This window comes from Hibiscus syriacus, unplaced genomic scaffold (genome assembly GCF_006381635.1).
Source record: "Hibiscus syriacus cultivar Baekdansim isolate YM2019G1 unplaced genomic scaffold, ASM638163v2 tig00000738_pilon, whole genome shotgun sequence".
Taxonomy (NCBI): domain Eukaryota; kingdom Viridiplantae; phylum Streptophyta; class Magnoliopsida; order Malvales; family Malvaceae; genus Hibiscus; species Hibiscus syriacus.
In genome coordinates, this window is record NW_024061816.1 from 695,071 (window position 1) to 716,880 (window position 21,810).

The 21,810-nt window shown below is 37.4% G+C and overlaps 1 pseudogene; it reads right to left on the reverse strand.

Moving 5' to 3' along the window:
• Positions 1–472: 472 nt before the first annotated feature.
• LOC120213806 lies at positions 473–20,141 on the reverse strand (annotated as a pseudogene).
• Between the last annotated feature and the right edge of the window lie 1,669 nt (positions 20,142–21,810).

The window sequence follows — 21,810 nt, forward strand, 5'->3', positions numbered from 1 at the left end:
TACAAGAACACGGGTGTATCTTAGAGTTTTCCTGGCTGTCGTAAATAAATGGATGTCCCTTTTATCCATATGTATGAGGTAAGGGGGAGGTAAGATAGTAGGCTACCCTCCGTCGTAAATGATTTTGTCAAAGATGGTAACATGAGAATATCATTTTATAACCTTAACAATTTACATGATTTAACATAATTAAAAGAAGCAGAAGAAACATGATTCAATATACGAGTGTCCATCATACAAAATACAAACCTGAACGATATCCAATATCCTTTTGATGTTTCAATTTCCCTCCTAATTCTTCTGAGCTAGAACAATCAATGAATAGATTCCAAATCAAAGCACTCGTACAAATAAGATTCAAAATCTAAGAGAGAACCTTAGTATGATCGGCCAGGCTGCTCTGCATACAGAAAATCAGTAGGATGACAAGAAAAAATTTCCAAATATGAGTTGTTAAGGAAAACATAAGTCATCATTTTAATTCCATCGAAACACTTTCACGAGAAGTACCAAAGGACCCAGGATTTCGGAAGATCTTGTTTCCATCACAGTTCTATATAGGAAATATCGGTTGATTTAGAAACAGCATGGGCCTAAGATACCAAAACTACAAATAGGATGGGCAGAAAAAGGAAAACTTAACAATATTTAGCAACAGCTTGTGCAAGTTGATTAAGTTTTTATTCACCATGAATGTAGTGATTACAAGATTCTTTTATTCATTTCTAGAATTGTATGCTAGATGATGAGATAATGATTTACATCATAGTATTAAATTGCGGTCGCAATGCAGTATAACGCCGGCAACCTCAACACTGCAGCCGCAACCGTAATTTAGTACTATGATCTGCATATCGAGAATCCTTCAAACTTCTTCATTCCAAATCATCGCCGTGGAAAGGGTGAGCAAATCACAGTAATCTAAACAAAACGAATAGAAAGTAAAAGCAATAGCTTTGCTCAAACAAGTATCAAAAGTGTCTCTACATCAGTCTTCATGATAAATTAACCTAAATTATAAATGATCAAATCAACTAGTAATTATGATGGCATACCTCTGAAAAAGTTGAAAGCATACCGCGCGTGCTCTGATCAAACACAGTACGGATTTCCTCCACCGGAGAAGGCCTAGCGGCCTTCTCCTGAAAATGGAATGACCAGATTTCAGTAAGCACCAAACCCAAATTAACTACAGTATATAAAAAATTTAACAAACCTGGTGAGCTTGAATTAACTGAAACACATTGGTTTCATCATTAACATCATCAGGAGAGATTTTCTGGAAAAATAAACATAAAACCCATTAATTTATTCTTCAAGAAAAATAAACAAATTTCAGATGAAGTGAGATTTACCTCAATGGGTGTTAAACGAGAGTTAAAGAAATCTATAGCCATAGTATAGCTTTGGTTCATCTGGGAACACAAATCTGTGGAACTAAGACAGAGCTTAATCCTTTCCCACTTGAAAGAACTTCTACTCTTCGTTGAAGCCAACCGGAAAAATCTTCCATATGATATTCCAAGTACGCCCGGCTCGGTTCGAGGAGGCCGGAGCCTCTAACGGTGACCATGTAGATGAAAACAACCAAGCACGCAAGCAATACGATGAGGATCAAAATGCCGACAAGGTAAGCAATGAGGAGCCACGGGATGCGCCAGAACCCTCCGATGAAGCCTGCTAGAGCTATAACCAAGATCAAGACACCCAAAATTATGACATGCTGTCGTAACCATTTTTTTATAAAACTATTAAATATTATTTTAAAAAATGATTATGACTTTATTTTGAAAAAATGGGTGATTTTGAATTGATTTGAATAAAATTAAAAAGAGTCGCCATCAACCTTTGGGTTAGGTAAGTCGAATACCTAAAAACGTCTTTTAAAACAATTTTAAGAAAAATCATTTTTTAAGACAAGATTCGGTCTGCGTTACCAAAGATTCATTTAAATGGATTCGGGAGTCGGTTACGTGCGGGGAAGGGTAAACACCCCCGCAACGTCCAAAATTGGTACTGTGTCGCTTACACATTGTCGTAAATGGTGGAAATTACAATTTGAATATGAAGTAAAAATATGATCTATTTATTGAATATTAGTTAAAATAATAGAAATACTTCACTTGGTAAGAAATCTCGAGATTTGCAATCCTCCAACGGGAAAGCTATCTCATCTATTTCTCATCTATAAAGTATATTCTATCTTTGAATTACCACCAAATAATATCGACATGAGTAGAAAATAAAATATGCTTAATTTATCTAAAACATGTATAGTTAATATTAACATAAAAACCATTAATACAATAAAAATTATAAAAATAGAATATAAATAAATTATGATTTATTTATTGAATATTAGTTAAAATAAAAGAAAAAACCCTTTTCTCGACAAGAAATCCCGAGATTTGCAATCCTCCGTCGGGAAAGCTACCTCGTCTATTTCTCACTTGTAAAGAATATTTTCTCTTTTTTTAAAAAAAATAATATCGAAAATTGACATAAAATACATCATATTTTATTTTTCCAAAACATACATCATCATATTAAGATTCAATGAAGAAATAATAATAAAGATTAAAATTTAAATATTAAACAATATGAACATCAAATAAAATAATAAAAAATAGAATAACAATAAAAATAATTTCTATAAGCTCGTAAAAGGAAGAATTTACATTTTTTATATTCTGTTTGAACGTCGTATCGGATTGTACCACTTCGATCAAGTGATACTTTCCACGCCCGTTCTATAAATATGTTTTCTTGAAAATAAAATCAAATATAATGAAAATAAAATGCAATTGGAAATATAAACATTTACATTAAATTGAATTAAATATAATACAATAACCATAAAATATGTAAAATACATTCATACATAAATAACTAAAATAAAACTAAGTTAACATTACAAACCAAAATACAACCAAATAAGCACATATGATAATTTCAGGGACCAAAATGACGTTTAACCAAGCTTGAAGGGCTAGAATAACGACAAAAAAAAGAAATTTAAGGACCAAAATACAAATACATAAAATTAAAGGGCAAAAATCGAAGAAACGTAAGTTAAAGAACTAAACTGAAATTACACAAAAAACATGAAGGATCAACAAAATATTTAAACCAAATGCCAAAACAGTGACTAAAACAGAAGATGCATAAATCTGAGGGCCAAATTCGAACATCAGCTAAAATCACGCAACACATGCAAATGAGGACTAAAACGAATATTATACGAAACAAGCAACCAAAAATCTAAACACTTAGAAAATATAATACTAATCATATAGGATTAAAACGGAACAAGAAATAAATAAAGAGCTCAAAATAGAAAGATGAAATTTCATTAAAGTGGTAAGATTACAACCATTACACAAGCTGCAGGGACCTAAACTGTTGTTTACCCATAAACTCTAAGGACACGCGTGCAAGATTACAGAGGTAAGAGGACCAAATGGGCTATTAGCCCTTAATCCCACCACTCGGCCTCACTCATGCCTCAAAACGACGTCGCTCGACGTCTGAAATATAACCCTTTTAAGGGTTATATTAAAACCCTAAAATCATTTACTCTTCCCCTCATTTCCTCAGCCGCAGACCCAAACCCGTGGGAGAGAACTCTCTCTCGGCTCACCGCCATGGGAGGCGACCAAGCCTCCTGCCACCGCTAATCAGTGGCCACTAAACCTAAACCGATCAACTATCCCCCATTAACGACCTCTCCTTTGAAACCCAACCTCTAGAACCCAAACCCACAACTTACCACCCGAACCGGACTCCCCCCAAAACCAGAAAAACAAAGGCTTTACCTTCAGAAATGGGGCTAGCTGGAATCGGAGAAGGTCACAGCGAGATCCACGGTGGGGTTAGAGAAGGTAAAACTTTTTTTTTCTCCCCTTTTTCTTCTGTTTTTTTCTGTTTTTCCTTCTTCTTTTTCTTCTTTTTTTCTGTTCTTTTATCTTTGCTTGCTCCGGGTTTCTGGTGAGATGATGATGATATCTAGGTAGATAGGATTTGATTTCTCTGATTGGGTGAATAAAATCCAGATTTTTCGGGATTTTAGGGTGCTATTCTAATGGGTTTTTTTTTAGATTTGGGGTAAGTTTAGGCCACTGTTATTTGATTGGGTTACTGTTTTTACAGGAACCGGTCACTGTTCATGCAGGAGAGCAGTCGGCGGCGACGGGACACCTCGGCTTGGTGGCTCGGTGATTGGCTCACGGTTGCTCACGCGGCTCAGGCATGACTGGTGAAGATCAACGTGCGGCTGGGGGATTGGAATCTGGCTTGAGCGGCGGCTGTGTAGTTAGGGGATTAGGGTTTGAAACCCTAGTCTGATTTAGGGTTTGAAACCCTAAACTGATTTAGGGTTTGAAACCCTAACTGATTTAGGGTTTGAAACCCTAAACTGATTTAGGGTTTGAAACCCTAAACTGATTTAGGGTTTGAAACCCTAAACTGATTTAGGGTTTGAAACCCTAATCTGATTTAGGGTTTGAAACCCTAATCTGATGGGTTGGTTCAGTCTGGGTTGTTGGGCTCCGGGATTGGGCTTGTCACTTGCCACCTGGGCTTTGGGTTGGCTGCTGATTTGGCCTTGGGTGTGTAATTGGGCCTGTACAAAATTTGTAATATAATTAATAATAATAATAATAATAATAATTAATAAATTAAATAATATAAAAAAAAGACCCGGACAAAAACGGGTGTCTACAGCTGCCCCTCTTTGCATATTCTTGTGTTAACAAGAATAGGGCAAAGACGACAAGACGACACGTTTTTGTCTGGTTCTCTTTCTTTTTTTTTGCTTAAAAATTGGATAATGTTGGTTGTTGGGGACGACACTGCTCATACGCAATGAAAAGGTCTGGTCGTCTAAGGGTGACACGGCTCCTACGTGATGAAGAAATCTGGTCAAGGGATGACACGGCTCATACGCGATGAAGAGTTCTGGTCATCTTTAAGAAGGGTGATAACTCGGTTCCTACGTGATGAGGAAATCTGGTCAAGGGATGACACGGCTCATACGCGATGAAGAGTTCTGGTCATCTTTAAGAAGGGTGATAATTCGGTTCCTACGTGATGAGGAAATCCGATTATCTAAGGTTGACACGGCTCCTACGTGATGAGGAAGTCTGGTCGTCTAAGGGTAGATGACATGGTTCATACATGATAAAGAACTCTGGCCATCTTTAGGAAGGGTGATAACTCGGTTCCTACGTGATGAGGACGGCTGGTTATCCTAATGTTGACACTCTCCTATGTGATGAGGAGATCTGGTCAGTTGATGTTGACTGATTCATTGCTTCAATAATGAAATAAGTCCTGAAGATCCTGTAAAAATGGTCATATGCCATGATTTCATGTTATCAATATGCTCTTAAGAATGATCTAAATGCGTGCTTAAAAGGTTATGTTCAGTTCGATCCTGGCATTGAGAATCTCTCATATTCTTTGATCGGAACATGCGATATTTATGCATTTATCCATGCCTGGTTACCTTCTTGACCTCTCATTAAATATCCTTTGACTTGGTCCTTCTGATCTACCCCGAGAGAGTTTATCTTGCCTCTTTGGTCATTGATTGATTTTTCAGAGAAAATTCATTCAGAATGGCCTTTCCTTGTTGCATGCCTTTAAATTGGGACTTCTTTGCTTGGGAAAAGTATGATTATGTTGAAACTGATTTCTTTAATTTAAACCCTCTTTTTTTCTCAATGGTTTGTTTAATGATTGATGGGAGCGTGCCTTTGTATGTGTTCTATGGCGAACACCTGTTTCAAAATCCCCATACTCTGACACTTTTCCGAGTAAGGCATAATAACCGATGTTATTGATTAGCAATTTGGTGAATATATGCGAGGATATTGAATCAAATTCAAAAATTTCACTGAAGATAGGTAATGAGAAAGTACAATCTTATGGGATAAGAAAACAAGTATATACAAAGGAAAAACAATGGACAAATATAGTGAATATCAAATGCTGAATCCTTTTACTTCTTCACCCCAAATCTTTCTTGAAAGTTGACATGTGTTTCAAAGATTCAGATCGTACAAAAGATGTGTGAGCATGAGAGTCTTTCCCTGAACTGTCAGGCTTCCGAGGGAATCCGCCATTTCAACTTCTGGCTATTCGAGCCGTCCATTACGGATTTTCAACTCGAATCCTCCTTTGGTTTCAAGACGCCCATTTTGGGTTTTCATCTTGAACCCTCCTTTATTTAACTTTTCTTTTTTTCTTTCTTTTTTTTTCATCATATTTTCATTTTTTTCCTTTTTTTTTTTTTAAGTGTAATATCGTTTGACCGAATCGGAATTTACGGGATTAGGCAAATCTTCTCCATCCATTTCTGTTAACACCAAAGCTCCTCCTGAGAATGCCTTTTTTACGACATAGGGACCTTCCCAGTTCGGCATCCACTTCCCTCGAAAGTCTTTTTGCATAGGTAGGATCTTTTTTAGTACCAAATCGCCTTCACGAAATTCTCGAGGTCTGACTTTCTTGTCATATGCTCGTATCATCCTTTTCTGGTACATTTGGCCATGGCAGATAGCTCTCAGCCTTTTCTCCTCAATCAAATTTAATTGATCAAACCTACTTTGTACCCAATCAGCCTCGTCCAGTTTCAACTCCATCAACACTCTCAAAGAAGGTATTTCCACTTCAACAGGTAAAACTGCTTCCATCCCATATACCAAAGAGAATGGTGTTGCCCCAGTAGATGTACGAACGACGTGCGATAGGCCAGCAACGCAAAAGGTAATTTTTCATGCCAGTCCCTATATGTTTCAGTTGCTTTTGTGATGATCTTCTTGATGTTTTATTCGCTGCCTCTACTGCCCCATTCATTTTTGGGCGATAAGGAGCCGAATTGTGATGTTTGATCTTTAACTTTGTGCAAACTTCCTTCATTAAATCGTTGTTCAAATTCAATGCATTATCTGTGATGATCCTTTCAGGTGTTCCATATCTACAAATGATTTCTCTTTTTAGAAATCTGCACACTGCTCCTTTTGTGACATTAGCATAAGAGGCAGCTTCAACCCATTTGGTGAAGTAGTCTATAGCCACTAAGATAAAACGATGTCCATTTGAGGCCTTCGGTGAAATTGCCCCAATGACATCGATGCCCCACATTGAAAACGGCCAAGGTGCGTTCATCACATGGAGTGGTGAAGGAGGAACATGTATTTGGTTATCATGAATCTGGCATTTATGACATCTTCGAGCAAATCTGATACAATCTCCTTCCATAGTGGACCAATAGTACCCAAACCTCATGATTTTTCTAACCATTGTGAATCCATTAGCATGTGTTCCACAAACTCCTTCATGGACTTCCTCAAGTATTTTCTTGGCCTCGATTCTATCCACACATCTCAAAAGCACCTGATCCTTGCCCTTTTATACAATATATCTCCATCAAGGACATACCCCATTGCTAATCTTCTTAAGGTCCGTTTATCATTCTCAGTTGCCTCCGCTGGGTATGCCCGATACTTCACATACTGGAGCATATCATAATACCATGGGAGATTATCATCCTCCTCTTCCTCTATGTTGCAACAATGAGCTGGCATTTCTCTTATACTCATCCGAATAGGCATCATTCGAGATTGATCATCGGCCTTAAACATAGCTGCCAACGTAGCCAAGGCATCTGCCATTTGATTTTCTTCACGAGGAAGATATGCAAAAGAAATTTCTTCAAACTCTTTGATCAACTCCATCACTAAGTTCTTGTATTCTATCAACTTGGAGTCTCGAGTCATCCATTCCCCGCGAAGCTGATAAATAACCAGAGCAGAATCGCCGAATACTTCTAGGCTTTTAACTTTGCGCTCAATTGCAGCTTGAATACCCAAGATACATGCTTCATACTCTGCCATATTGTTAGTGCATTCAAAGGCGAGCCTACTAGTACAAGGATAATGATCTCCCTCAGGTGAAACTAGTATTGCCCCAATTCCATGTCCCACAGCATTAGAAGCGCCATCGAAGTTCATTTTCCACGCTTCATTTTTCGGAGTATCTTCTTCAGTAACGAATATACTCATCAAGTCCTCGTTCGGAAAATCAAATTTTACTGGTTCATAATCTTCTAATGCTCTGCTTGCCAAGAAATCTGCAATAGCACTCCCTTTAACTGATTTCTGGTTCATATAGACTATATCAAATTCGGACAACAACATTTGCCATCTCGCCATCCTTCCCGTTAGAGCCGTTGATTCCATCAGGTACTTTAACGGATCCAGTCTTGATATCAACCAGGTAGTATGATACAACAAATACTGTCTCAGCCTCTTAGTAGTCCATACTAAAGCACAACACAGCTTTTCGATGGAGGAATATCGAGTCTCACAGTCAATGAATTTCTTACTGAGATAGTAAATAGCTTGCTCTCTTCTTCCAGTTTCGTCATGTTGGGCCAACACACATCCCATTGACTTCTCAAAGACAGTCAAATATAAAATCAATGGTTTGTTTGGGATTGGTGGCATCAAGACAGGAGCATTAATTAAGTAACCCTTAATTCTATCGAAGCATTCTTGGCAACTATCATCCCATTCTCCTGGGTTTCGCTTTCTCAGTAATCGGAATATTGGATCACATTTCTCGGTCAACTGAGAGATGAATCTGGCAATATAATTTAACCTTCCCAGAAAACCTCGTACTTCCTTTTGCGTTCTAGGGGGAGGTAACTCCAAAATTGCTTTGACTTTATCAGGATCTATTTCTATCCCATTCTCACTGACTACAAATCCCAATAACTTCCCTGGAGTAGCTCCAAATGTGCACTTGGTTGGGTTAAGCTTGAGCTGGTATTTTCTTAATCTTGAAAATAGTTTCCTTAAGACTTTTACATGTTCTTCTCCAGTTTGTGATTTGGCAATCATATCATCCACGTACACTTCTATATCCCTGTGCATCATATCGTGGAACAACGTAACCATGGCTCTTTGATATGTTGCCCCGGCGTTCTTAAGTCCAAAGGACATCACCTTGTAGCAAAACGTACCCCACATTGTCACAAAAGTTGTCTTTTCCATGTCTTCTGGGTCCATCTTAATTTGATTGTAACCTGAGAAACCATCCATGAAAGAGAAAAGAGCATGACCAGCCGTATTATCAACCAAAGTATCGATATGTGGGAGTGGAAAATTATCTTTGGGGCTCGCTCGATTGAGATCCCGGTAGTCAACACACATCCGAACTTTGCCATCTTTCTTTGGAACTGGCACTATGTTTGCTACCCATTCAGGGTACTTGGCCACTTGTAAAAATCCAGCATCGAATTGTTTCTTCACTTCTTCCTTGATTTTTAATAGCATATCTGGTCTCATTCTTCGAAGTTTTTGCTGAACAGGCTTGCATTCCGGTTTTATTGGTAGCTTGTGCATCACAATGTCAGTCTCCAACCCCGGCATATCTTGATAAGACCAAGCAAACACATCCCTATATTCCCGAAGAAGGCTTATGAGACCATCTCTTATTTTTGGTGAGAGTGAAGTGCCAATTTTAACTTCCTTTATATCCTCTTCTGTTCCCAAATTTATTGTTTCAGTTGTCTCTTTGTGGGGCAATATTTGTCTATCTTCTTGCTCCATCATTCTAACAAGCTCAGAGTTTAACTCACATTCCTCTTCATCTTTATAACCCTCAGATTCTTCGAGACACATGTCATTTTCAAAATCAATTTGTGGTTCAAAAGTATCATTACTCGAACAGTTGATATCTGAAGACCTGCGAATCAAAGGAGTATATTTGGCTGTGGACAAAAATTTTATCTAATATTTATCAAGAGAATAATTATCAATAAAGAATAAAGAATACTCAAGAGATGAATAAAATACTTGCTAAGATTAGAATGAAAGAAGAACACTGTTTCATTAAAGCAATGACAAATAACAATTTGTCCTTTTACAAAAGCCCTATTATATTTGGGTCAAAAGGAGACAGATTTGTTATTATGCATTACTTTGAAAAGTGCTTATAGAACACAGGGAGTTCTTCAACAGTGTAATTGTTCAAAACATAGCCAGGAGGACACGGACGGATTGATGCCAATGAACACTCTCCAGTAGACTCTTCTGTGATAACGTTGATGCTCAGGCTTCCCAATAAATCTTCAACAAATTCTGTATCTTCAATATCCCCTGACTGTTTCAGCGTGTCAATCACAAATCCTCCAGACACAAAAGATTTGAAGAGTGGTGGAATGACCATGGGTCCCCAAACAAGATCTTCTCCCTTTACTCTTGCCTTCCTCCTTTCCTTAAGCTTTTGTGCATCCTTGACTTTATCATGGTACGTTGGTTTGTATCCGAGACCAAAATAATTTCTTTTAGGAACTGGAGCCGACCCTTCAGTGATTCCTTGCAGTTTCTTTCCCAAGCCTTTCCCTACCTTTGCTCCTCTAGCTAAGGTCTCCTTTAATTGCATCTTTGTATTTTTTGAAAGATGAGGAATGGGAATTCTTTTGCCTTCAGAAATAAAAGTAGCATTAACAAATTCCAAGGACTGGAAGGAGGACTCTAGTGCATTTCCATCTACCCCTACATATGGTGCATCTGTAGTGATAGAGGCAATGATGTCTTCTTCCGCTTTGATGGTCACCAGAGTCCCATCGACAATGAATCGGAGCTTTTGGTGAAGGGAGGAAGGAACTGCCCCAGCCATGTGAATCCAGGGTCTCCCTAGCAAGCAACTATAACTCGGATGAATATCCATGACAACAAAATCTACTTCAAATGTTGTAGGGCCAATTCTGAGAGGGATAATCATCTTCCCCATTATCTTGCGTTCTGTCCCATCAAATGCCCTTACAGCATTGCTACAAACCCTCATTTGTGATACATCCACAGGAAGTCTATTTAGAGTGGCGAATGGCATAACATTCAAGGCCGATCCGTTGTCAATTAACACCCCAGAGACGATGACTCCTTTGCAATGAGCGGTAATGTGTAAAGCCTTGCCCCTGCCTTTTCCTTCTTCAGGTATTTCGTCATCATAAAAATAAATAAAATTATCTGCATTAATATGATTTACCATCCTGTCCACACGTTCCACTGGTATATCCTTCCCTACAAAAGTTTCATTCAACACTTTGATTAGAGTATTTCGATGTACTTCCGAATGCAATAGTAGAGATAACATTGAAATCCGTGCTGGGGTCTTATGAAGCTGTTCCACAATATTATACTCGCTGTGTTTCAGAAACTTTAAAAATTCCTGAGCCTCCTCAATCTTAACAGGCTCATTCAATTTATCCTCAGGATCTTTAATAACCACATCTCTGCTTTATCAGCCTTTCCAGGAGCATAGCATCTTCCACTCCTGGTGAAAATCCAACTTCAGCAACCTCTTCCTCCTTACTCTCAGGAGTATTAATTTGGCATGTATAGTCCCAGGGAACACTCTTGTTACTCTTGTAGGCAAAAGGCGCAGGGGTTTTGATCACCACCCTAGATGTTATACTTCCACTGCTGGCCTCGTAATTTGGCTTCGATATGACCAGGACAGGCTTTTTTAAATTCTTTTCAGCTTCCCTTGAATTTTCTTCAGAAGCGCAGATATATCTTTCATTCTCACTCATTCTTTCTTCATAGAACTGCAACTCCTGCTTGTTCATTAATTCTTGGACTATTTGCCTGAATTCTTGACATTCCTGAATCTGATGACCATTTTCACCATGGTATTCACAAAAGTTCTCTGTTTTTTCCATTGAGCATTCATTTCTAGGGCTCAACAACCTCTCTCCTTTATTTGAGCATATACCCACTTCAGTGGTGTTCTTATTTCTTCAATTCTCCTTTTAACTCTGATTTTTCTCAATAGCGTTTACTCCCTGATTCTGATGATTGGAAGCGGGTTTGCGCAACACATGGTGCTTCAGAATCATTAAAGGACACCACCTTTCTCTTGATCAGATCTTCAACCACTCTTTTAAAAGCGAGACACTTTTCAATGTTATGTCCTCTGAGATTTGCATGATATTCGCATGTCTCATTTTCGTTGAACCATTTTGGATAAGGTGGTTTAATTGGATCAATGAATTTTGGTGACACTACGTGAGCTTGGACTAATCCATGGAAGAGCTCGCTGTAAGTCATTGGTATGGGAGTGAACGTCATCCTTTCATTGTTATGCTCGCGCTTAGTCTCTCCTTGGGATGAAGAAGAATTTCCCATCTTCGGCTTACTCACAGAGAAATTTACATTATTCACCTCTCCTTCTTTCCTTTTCACATAGGGTTTCTTTGCAGGAGTTTGGCTACCGACAATCTGCCCCTTCTTTAATGCTCTCTCGATCATCTCTCCGCACATCACGATATCAGAGAAACTCTTAGTTGCCACCCCTAACATATGATCAATATAAGGAGATTTTAACGTATCTATAAACATGGTTATAAACTCCCTCTCAATAAGTGGTGGGTGCACTTGAGCAGCAATATCCCTCCAGCGCTGAGCGTACTGTCGGAAGGTCTCATTATGCTTCATCTCCATATTTTGGAGAGTAACACGATCAGGCATCATATCGGTAACGTGTTGATATTGTTCTTTAAACGCATTGGCCAAATCCTTCCAAGACCCTATTTTAGCTCGGGTTAATTGGTTATACCATCTGACAGCTGACCCCGTCAAGCTGGCCTGGAAACAGTGAATTAATAGCCCATCATCCTTCACAAATCCTGTCATTCTTCGACAAAACATGGTCAAGTGAGCCACAGGACAAGTTTTTCTATCATACTTTTCAAATTCCGGCATTTTGAACTTTGGTGGTAATACTAGGTCTGGCACAAGACTCAATTCCTCTGCATTCATTCCGTCTTGAGAACCCTACTTTCCCATTTCTTTAAAAAACCCTTTGCACCAATCCTTTAAATGCTCTGGTACTTCCGTTTTAGGTTTCTCCATTTCCTCAGGATCTACATCAATATACTCATAAGGACTGTTTTGAGGGTTAGTCGTGGCCATTTGAACCTTTACAGCTGAAGATCCTGCAGGATGTTCAACTAGCTTTTCAGGTGAGATAACTAGTCTCGGGGTAGACTCCTGCCTAGAAACTTCAACAGGGGCAGCACTTAGTTCTTTAACTGTTTCAGTACGTATCCCAGACATCTTGGTTATCATCTCATTCATCATATTAGCCTGGCTTTGCAGGATTTGATCTATAATTGACTTTTGTGACTGATCCATCTTTGCCTGCCATTCTTGTTGTATTCTTAGTAAATCTTCTTGCATTTCTTTCTTTAATTGATCAAGCTTGGCCTCCATGGCTCTACTTCGCGTGTGATAAGGATTGGAGTTCTTACTTGCCAGAATCGTCTGTCACATAACCCTTCGGAAATTAATTTTATTGTTCTTTTAAATTCGAATGCATATTATTGGTAATGTGCTATAAATGATACATTTTATTGGTGATGCATTATAAATGATGAATTTACTTATGCATAATGAATGATGCAAGTATGAAATGCAAATAAAAGGCGTTGACCCAAGCAGTAACCATTCGGAAATACTTTCATTGGATAAAAAGTTTCACTCATTACAAAGGAGTTCTATTACATATAAGGCCTAGCCCTCAGACTCAGCTCTACAATTTCATTCATAATGGCGATGATCTCCCTTGTGTACTCAGAAACCGGATTTGTGCGCAGTTGGATGATCTCCGCTCTATTGGCTAATTCGTTCATGTACCGAGCCACTTCACCCATTTGAGCAATAGCTTCCCCCATCATGCGCTCGCATTCTTCTACCAAGGATCGATAATGCTCATATGTATTTTCCCAACCCTTATTGATGCGTTTGATCTCTTTTTCTAGACTGGTAATATGAATTCGACATTTCTGGAGTTCACCTTTCAATTCTCTGATTTCCTTCTGGAAGGATTTGTTTTCTTCGAGAGCAACTCTTAGGTCCACTGAAGCGGGAGGAACTTGCACTTGCAGAAGGGATTGCTCCAGGTTCGATACATGACTCTTGAGCTCATCATTCATAGCTCGAGATTGGTTCATCTCATGTTCGAATCTCATCTGTAATTCTCCCATTTCTCCCGTGAGCTCATCTACTTGCTGAATTTTTGTAGAGAATCTCTGCATCCACGATCCAATCTCTGCCTGCTTTCTATCTAGGATTCGATTCCATCCCTGTCTCTCAGACCACATCTCTTCTTTCTTTTGCTTTCTTTCTTCTTCGAGCTCTAAAATTCTTCGATCTTTGTCCTCAAAGTCCTCAATTATACGGTTCATCTCAGTTTTTAACCCCTGGACTTGATTCTTTTCTTCTTCTAATTCTTTCAAGCTGACTTCTTTTTCTTCATGGAGTTTTTGAGCTCTACGAGCCTCAGCTTTATACTGCTTGATCAACTCCTTTTTATCGGCCTCTAGCTCGCATACCTTTGCTTTTCCAGCTTCTATCTTCTTGATCTGACACTTGTTCTCAATTTCCAGACTTTTGATTCGCCGTCTTGCAGCCGCTAATTCTCTGGATCCCAGTTTCTTTCTCACTTGCTGCACCCTTTGATAATCTTTTTTTAAGTCTTCTAAATCGGCTTCCACCTCCTCTTTCCGTTCTCTCATCATTATAAACTGTCTGGCATGAAATTCAGACTCGATAGTCAACATGAAGTTTTCTCTCTCCATCTCTTCTATTTTCCTGGAATCTTTAGCCTTTTCCATTTCAAACTCAATTCTTTGGATTTCCAGATTCGAAGGGATATTTCTGATTTGTTCTTCTATTGACCTTGATCCCTCTCCATATGTTAAAGGTATCTTATCATTTACCCTCCTGATTCTCCAGGCTTCATAATCAGGCGTCAAGATAACATCCGCTCCCATTACTTTAGTCCTAAAAGTCATCCTCCAGGAATCAGCCGCATCTTTGATTTTCTTTCTATAATTGCCTTCTTTATAATCAAATTCAGCACCAGTCAACCCATGAGTCACGGGAACAAACTGTCGGGCACCGTACTGTCTCAATATCAACAAAGGAGCGTATCCCACTCCTCCCCACAGTCCCAGTAATATAATCCAGTCCAAATCTCCACACTTGAACAAGATTTGTGTATGCATCAGCCACGGTGTTCGCCATGCTATGTTTTGACTTTGTAGATTCCGGAAGAAATCAATCCATTGATCTTTCTGAGATACTTCAGGCCACTCCTTCGTAAGGTACTCAGCAACAGGAGAATAATCTTTCAAAAAATGGTTATAGTTGACCTTTTCTTCCTTCCAGAAATGGCTTCTGATCCACACAGTAAGCAATTGAGCACAACCCATAAAACTACCTCCCCCCAACCTTCTACATATATTCAAAGATCGGAAAGTTTCAGCAAGAATTGCATGGACTGGATTCACCTCTCTTCCTAACTTCTCAACCAAATCGACTACTGCTAGCTCGATCAGCCCCAAACATTTTGGAAAGATTACCAAACCATATATACCCAAAGCAAATACATCTCTACGCACGTTTTCATCTACATGTGCTTCAGCTATCTTTGTAAGTGAGACCACGGCACTCCCTCACTTTCTCCCTTGCGTTGCAAGCGATCATTTACCCATTTGTCGCTTGTGCCCGAGATCTTTGCAAGCTTTGACTTAAAAGAAGGCCCTTTTATCGATCGGGAGTAAACTTTGTCTACTTTAACGCTTGGCAAATTCAACAGAAATTGGTATTCCTCGAGGGTTGGAGTCATGTCCTCTCGGTTGAATGTGAAACAACTATAGGCCGGATTCCAAAACTGTATTATGCTTCGTATGAGAACCGGATCTACCTTCACGTATATCAGATGAAATATCCCCATAAGTCTGCTGAAAAGCTTGCCTCTCAATAAGATTCCAACTTTCCCAAATTGTTTTCAATCCCTGAAGCTCATTCTGTTTTAAAGAAGCTGGTGTATAATCAGACAGATCCGACACGTAGTTCCCTGATAGACTATCTCCCTGCTCTTTCTGCTTGGCTTCGGACCAGTTCCTTACATCTGCTGGATTCACTTCTTTGTTTAGAAAACTCCTTTCCATCGTGAAAGTCTTTCCACTTTATCGATACTCACAGATCAATTGCCTTTTCTAATGATATGTCTATGCAGTATGAAAAAAATAAACAAAACAAACAAAACAGTTAGTCAAAACAATTGTATAAATTTAACATAAAAAGATAAGTAAAACGGGCAATAAATCTATTCTATTTATGTATTATCTACCCGAATAATATTCCTCAAAAAAGGTCCTACCCAAACATGCTCTCTACCCTCCTAAAATAATTAAATTCTAACTGCTCCTAAATTCTATTTCACATGCTTTAAAAGAATAAATATATTCTACACACTCAAAAATAAAATAAAAAGGTTAGAGGGTTTCTCCATTGTGTGCGCCTATTTTGGGTACCTATTGACGGACAGAGGTTCAGTATGATTCTACCTAGTGTGACCGTTCTATGGTTCACTATATGCATGGTTTCAGCTCTAACAGGAAAAAAGGAACTCGAATCGTCCTTGATGTCAGTGCCCCCTTGGGCTACCAAACCCTCAATCCTCACCCATTACAGGTTTCAAACGGACCGAGTTCAATTCGAGGGGATTCACTGCCTTATACCCATACGAGGAATAAATTCCTACGAAGGTATAAGGTATGTATCCCATGGGTTATTTGCTAAAACTCATACGAAGAATAAATTCTTACGAGAGTAAAGCAATCACCCTAACTAATTTGGATCGAAACTCATGTCTAGAGCTCATGTTATGCTAATGAAAGTGATGTGTGTGAGGAGAAACAAACAAACCTTTGACTCAAAAACAGGGAAAATAAAAATAAAAAAAACCCAACGAGAACTAAGAAATATCTGAAAAAATGAAAACAATTAAAATGTTAGTATATAAAAATAAAGAGATAAAATAATACATAAAAATTCAATAAATAGATCATAGTTTTACTAAAGATTCGAACTTATAATTTCCACCATAACAACCATATATAAGCAACCGACAGCCTGACTCTCTAGATGTCCCCAGCAGAGTCGCCAAGCTGTCATAACCATTTTTTTATAAAACTATTAAATATTATTTTAAAAAACGATTATGACTTTATTTTGAAAAAATGGGTGATTTTGAATTGATTTGAATAAAATTAAAAAGAGTCGCCATCAACCTTTGGGTTAGGTAAGTCGAATACCTAAAAACGTCTTTTAAAACAATTTTAAGAAAAATCATTTTTTAAGACAAGATTCGGTCTGCGTTACCAAAGATTCATTTAAATGGATTCGGGAGTCGGTTACGTGCGGGGAAGGGTAAACACCCCCGCAACGTCCAAAATTGGTACTGTGTCGCTTACACATTGTCGTAAATGGTGGAAATTACAATTTGAATATGAAGTAAAAATATGATCTATTTATTGAATATTAGTTAAAATAATAGAAATACTTCACTTGGTAAGAAATCTCGAGATTTGCAATCCTCCAACGGGAAAGCTATCTCATCTATTTCTCATCTATAAAGTATATTCTATCTTTGAATTACCACCAAATAATATCGACATGAGTAGAAAATAAAATATGCTTAATTTATCTAAAACATGTATAGTTAATATTAACATAAAAACCATTAATACAATAAAAATTATAAAAATAGAATAATAAATAAATTATGATTTATTTATTGAATATTAGTTAAAATAAAAGAAAAAAACCCTTTTCTCGACAAGAAATCCCGAGATTTGCAATCCTCCGTCGGGAAAGCTACCTCGTCTATTTCTCACTTGTAAAGAATATTTTCTCTTTTTTTTAAAAAAATAATATCGAAAATTGACATAAAATACATCATATTTTATTTTTCCAAAACATACATCACTCATATTAAGATTCAATGAAGAAATAATAATAAAGATTAAAATTTAAATATTAAACAATATGAACATCAAATAAAATAATAAAAAATAGAATAACAATAAAAATAATTTCTATAAGCTCGTAAAAGGAAGAATTTACATTTTTTATATTCTGTTTGAACGTCGTATCGGATTGTACCACTTCGATCAAGTGATACTTTCCACGCCCGTTCTATAAATATGTTTTCTTGAAAATAAAATCAAATATAATGAAAATAAAATGCAATTGGAAATATAAACATTTACATTAAATTGAATTAAATATAATACAAATAACCATAAAATATGTAAAATACATTCATACATAAATAACTAAAATAAAACTAAGTTAACATTACAAACCAAAATACAAACCAAATAAGCACATATGATAATTTCAGGGACCAAAATGACGTTTAACCAAGCTTGAAGGGCTAGAATAACGACAAAAAAAAGAAATTTAAGGACCAAAATACAAATACAGAAAATTAAAGGGCAAAAATCGAAGAAACGTAAGTTAAAGAACTAAACTGAAATTACACAAAAAACATGAAGGATCAACAAATATTTAAACCAAATGCCAAACAGTGACTAAAACAGAAGATGCATAAATCTGAGGGCCAAATTCGAACATCAGCTAAAATCACGCAACACGTGCAAATGAGGACTAAAACGAATATTATACGAAACAAGCAACCAAAAATCTAAACACTTAGAAAATATAATACTAATCATATAGGATTAAAACGGAACAAGAAATAAATAAAGAGCTCAAAATAGAAAGATGAAATTTCATTAAAGTGGTAAGATTACAACCATTACACAAGCTGCAGGGACCTAAACTGTTGTTTACCCATAAACTCTAAGGACACGCGTGCAAGATTACAGAGGTAAGAGGACCAAATGGGCTATTAGCCCTTAATCCCACCACTCGGCCTCACTCATGCCTCAAAACGACGTCGCTCGACGTCTGAAATATAACCCTTTTAAGGGTTATATTAAAACCCTAAAATCATTTACTCTTCCCCTCATTTCCTCAGCCGCAGACCCAAACCCGTGGGAGAGAACTCTCCCTCGGCTCACCGCCATGGGAGGCGACCAAGCCTCCTGCCACCGCTAATCAGTGGCCACTAAACCTAAACCGATCAACTATCCCCCATTAACGACCTCTCCTTTGAAACCCAACCTCTAGAACCCAAACCCACAACTTACCACCCGAACCGGACTCCCCCCAAAACCAGAAAAACAAAGGCTTTACCTTCAGAAATGGGGCTAGCTGGAATCGGAGAAGGTCACAGCGAGATCCACGGTGGGGTTAGAGAAGGTAAAACTGTTTTTTTCCCCCTTTTCTTCTGTTTTTTCTGTTTTTCCTTCTTCTTTTTCTTCTTTTTTTCTGTTCTTTTATCTTTGCTTGCTCCGGGTTTCTGGTGAGATGATGATGATATCTAGGTAGATAGGATTTGATTTCTCTGATTGGGTGAATAAAATCCAGATTTTTTGGGATTTTAGGGTGCTATTCTAATGGGTTTTTTTTAGATTTGGGGTAAGTTTAGGCCACTGTTATTTGATTGGGTTACTGTTTTTACAGGAACCGGTCACTGTTCATGCAGGAGAGCAGTCGGCGGCGACGGGACACCTCGGCTTGGTGGCTCGGTGATTGGCTCACGGTTGCTCACGCGGCTCAGGCATGACTGGTGAAGATCAACGTGCGGCTGGGGGATTGGAATCTGGCTTGAGCGGCGGCTGTGTAGTTAGGGGATTAGGGTTTGAAACCCTAGTCTGATTTAGGGTTTGAAACCCTAAACTGATTTAGGGTTTGAAACCCTAAACTGATTTAGGGTTTGAAACCCTAAACTGATTTAGGGTTTGAAACCCTAAACTGATTTAGGGTTTGAAACCCTAATCTGATTTAGGGTTTGAAACCCTAATCTGATGGGTTGGTTCAGTCTGGGTTGTTGGGCTCCGGGATTGGGCTTGTCACTTGCCACCTGGGCTTTGGGTTGGCTGCTGATTTGGCCTTGGGTGTGTAATTGGGCCTGTACAAAATTTGTAATATATAATTTAATAATAATAATAATAATAATAATTAATAAAATTAAATAATATAAAAAAAGACCCGGACAAAAACGGGTGTCTACACATGCCACTGTAGAATCTTGACACATGAGTTGTCTGGTTGATTTGCGAGCCAGATTCTAGCACCGATGATTGGAATGGAGAGCAGCATGGCAATGAAGTTGATTGCACCGATCACATTATTGCTTGATGCCATTTTTTCACTTAAGAGAGCATAGAAGTTGACAAGAGTGAAGCACGTATGTGAGTGTTGTTTTGTGGAAATCATACTGCCGCGGCGGTCTTAATATAAGGCTAAAAATATATATTTTTTGTTTTATTATTATTTAAATAATAAAATCGGTAAATTATCATAAATATTATTATTTCTATCGGTTTTATTATTATTGAGCGTTTTACCGAATTTGGTAAAGCGCTATTGGTTTTGTTATTTTTTTTACCGATTTTGTTATTGTTGATATTTTTATAGGAAATATTAAAAAAATTGATATTTTAAACAAAAATAATAATGTTTTAGATAAATTTTTTTTATCAATTTTATTATTTAAATAATTACAAAACCGACGTAAAACCTCCCTTGTTTTGAGATCTAGTAGTGAAAAGGCTTAAAAGAAAAGAAAATGGAGCTGCCTCGAGTGAAGATATACGCATTGCAAAAGGGGTACCCGATATAGTGCTCTTGTTATGCAACCCCACAATCCATGAAAGCTACGGAAATAAAGCAATAAACGACGGTATCCATAGTGTATTTAGGTCACTTTTTGAAAGGGATACATTTTATACAAGATTGAGAAAGAAAAACAAAAGTCATTAGTTGTCTACAACTTTTGTATTTATCAATGAAAAGAAAAACTAGAAAATAAGGCAGTTAAATGTCCCAAATGTTCTATATATATATAAAATTGTCCCAAATGTTATGTGGGACGTTAATGTATCTATATATTATAAGGGTAAAATACACAAACCATCCCCGATTATAAGGCATTGATTTGTTGAGCCCCTCGATTATTGAAAGTTACAAAATGCTCCCCAACTATAAGACACTATTTTTATTGAGTTCTCCGACTATTAAACGTTACAAAATAGTCACTTAATTATTCATATGTTCCAAACTCGTCTTTTTTCGTTAAAAAATTAGTTGTCTTCTAATTTGGACATTAATATGCTCAATGAATATGATAAAATCTGATCTCATAATTGTTTGAGTTGTATTTTGTAGATCGAGTCTTTGTTTAAATTATGCCATTGAGCCAATGCTTAAAACATTGTGCTATCGAGTTAGTGCTTGAAGGCAATGGTGGAGCCAGTAAACATAATTAAAATATGATTTATCATATCCCAATTTGTAGATTAACGTCCAACTCATACAACCATCAATTTTTAAATGGAAATGGACAAGTTTGAAACATATGAATAATTGAGTGACTATTTTATAACTTTTAATAGTCGGAGGACTTAACAAAGTAGCGTCTTATAGCCGATGGACCTTTTGTAACTTCTAATAGTCGGAAAACTAAAAAAACAATGCCCTATAATCGGAGAACCATTTGTGTACTTTACCCTGTATATAAATAATGTTGGTTAACTAATACACAATGTAGTGTACTAACACATTCAAACTAATATATATTCATGTGACTTTTATGATAATTTCTTTAAGAATTTATGCATCCACATTTTCAAAGAAATGAGTGTCGTAATCGATTTTCGGTGGGAAGACCGATTCGACGTTTTGGGAAATAAAATTAATTAAATTGGTTTTTATGAAAAGATGGGAGTCACCACCAATCATTTTAAGATGAGATTGGAACACCTAATATCCTGTAATTTTAATAAAAACATTTTTCTTTTACTAAAAATACCAA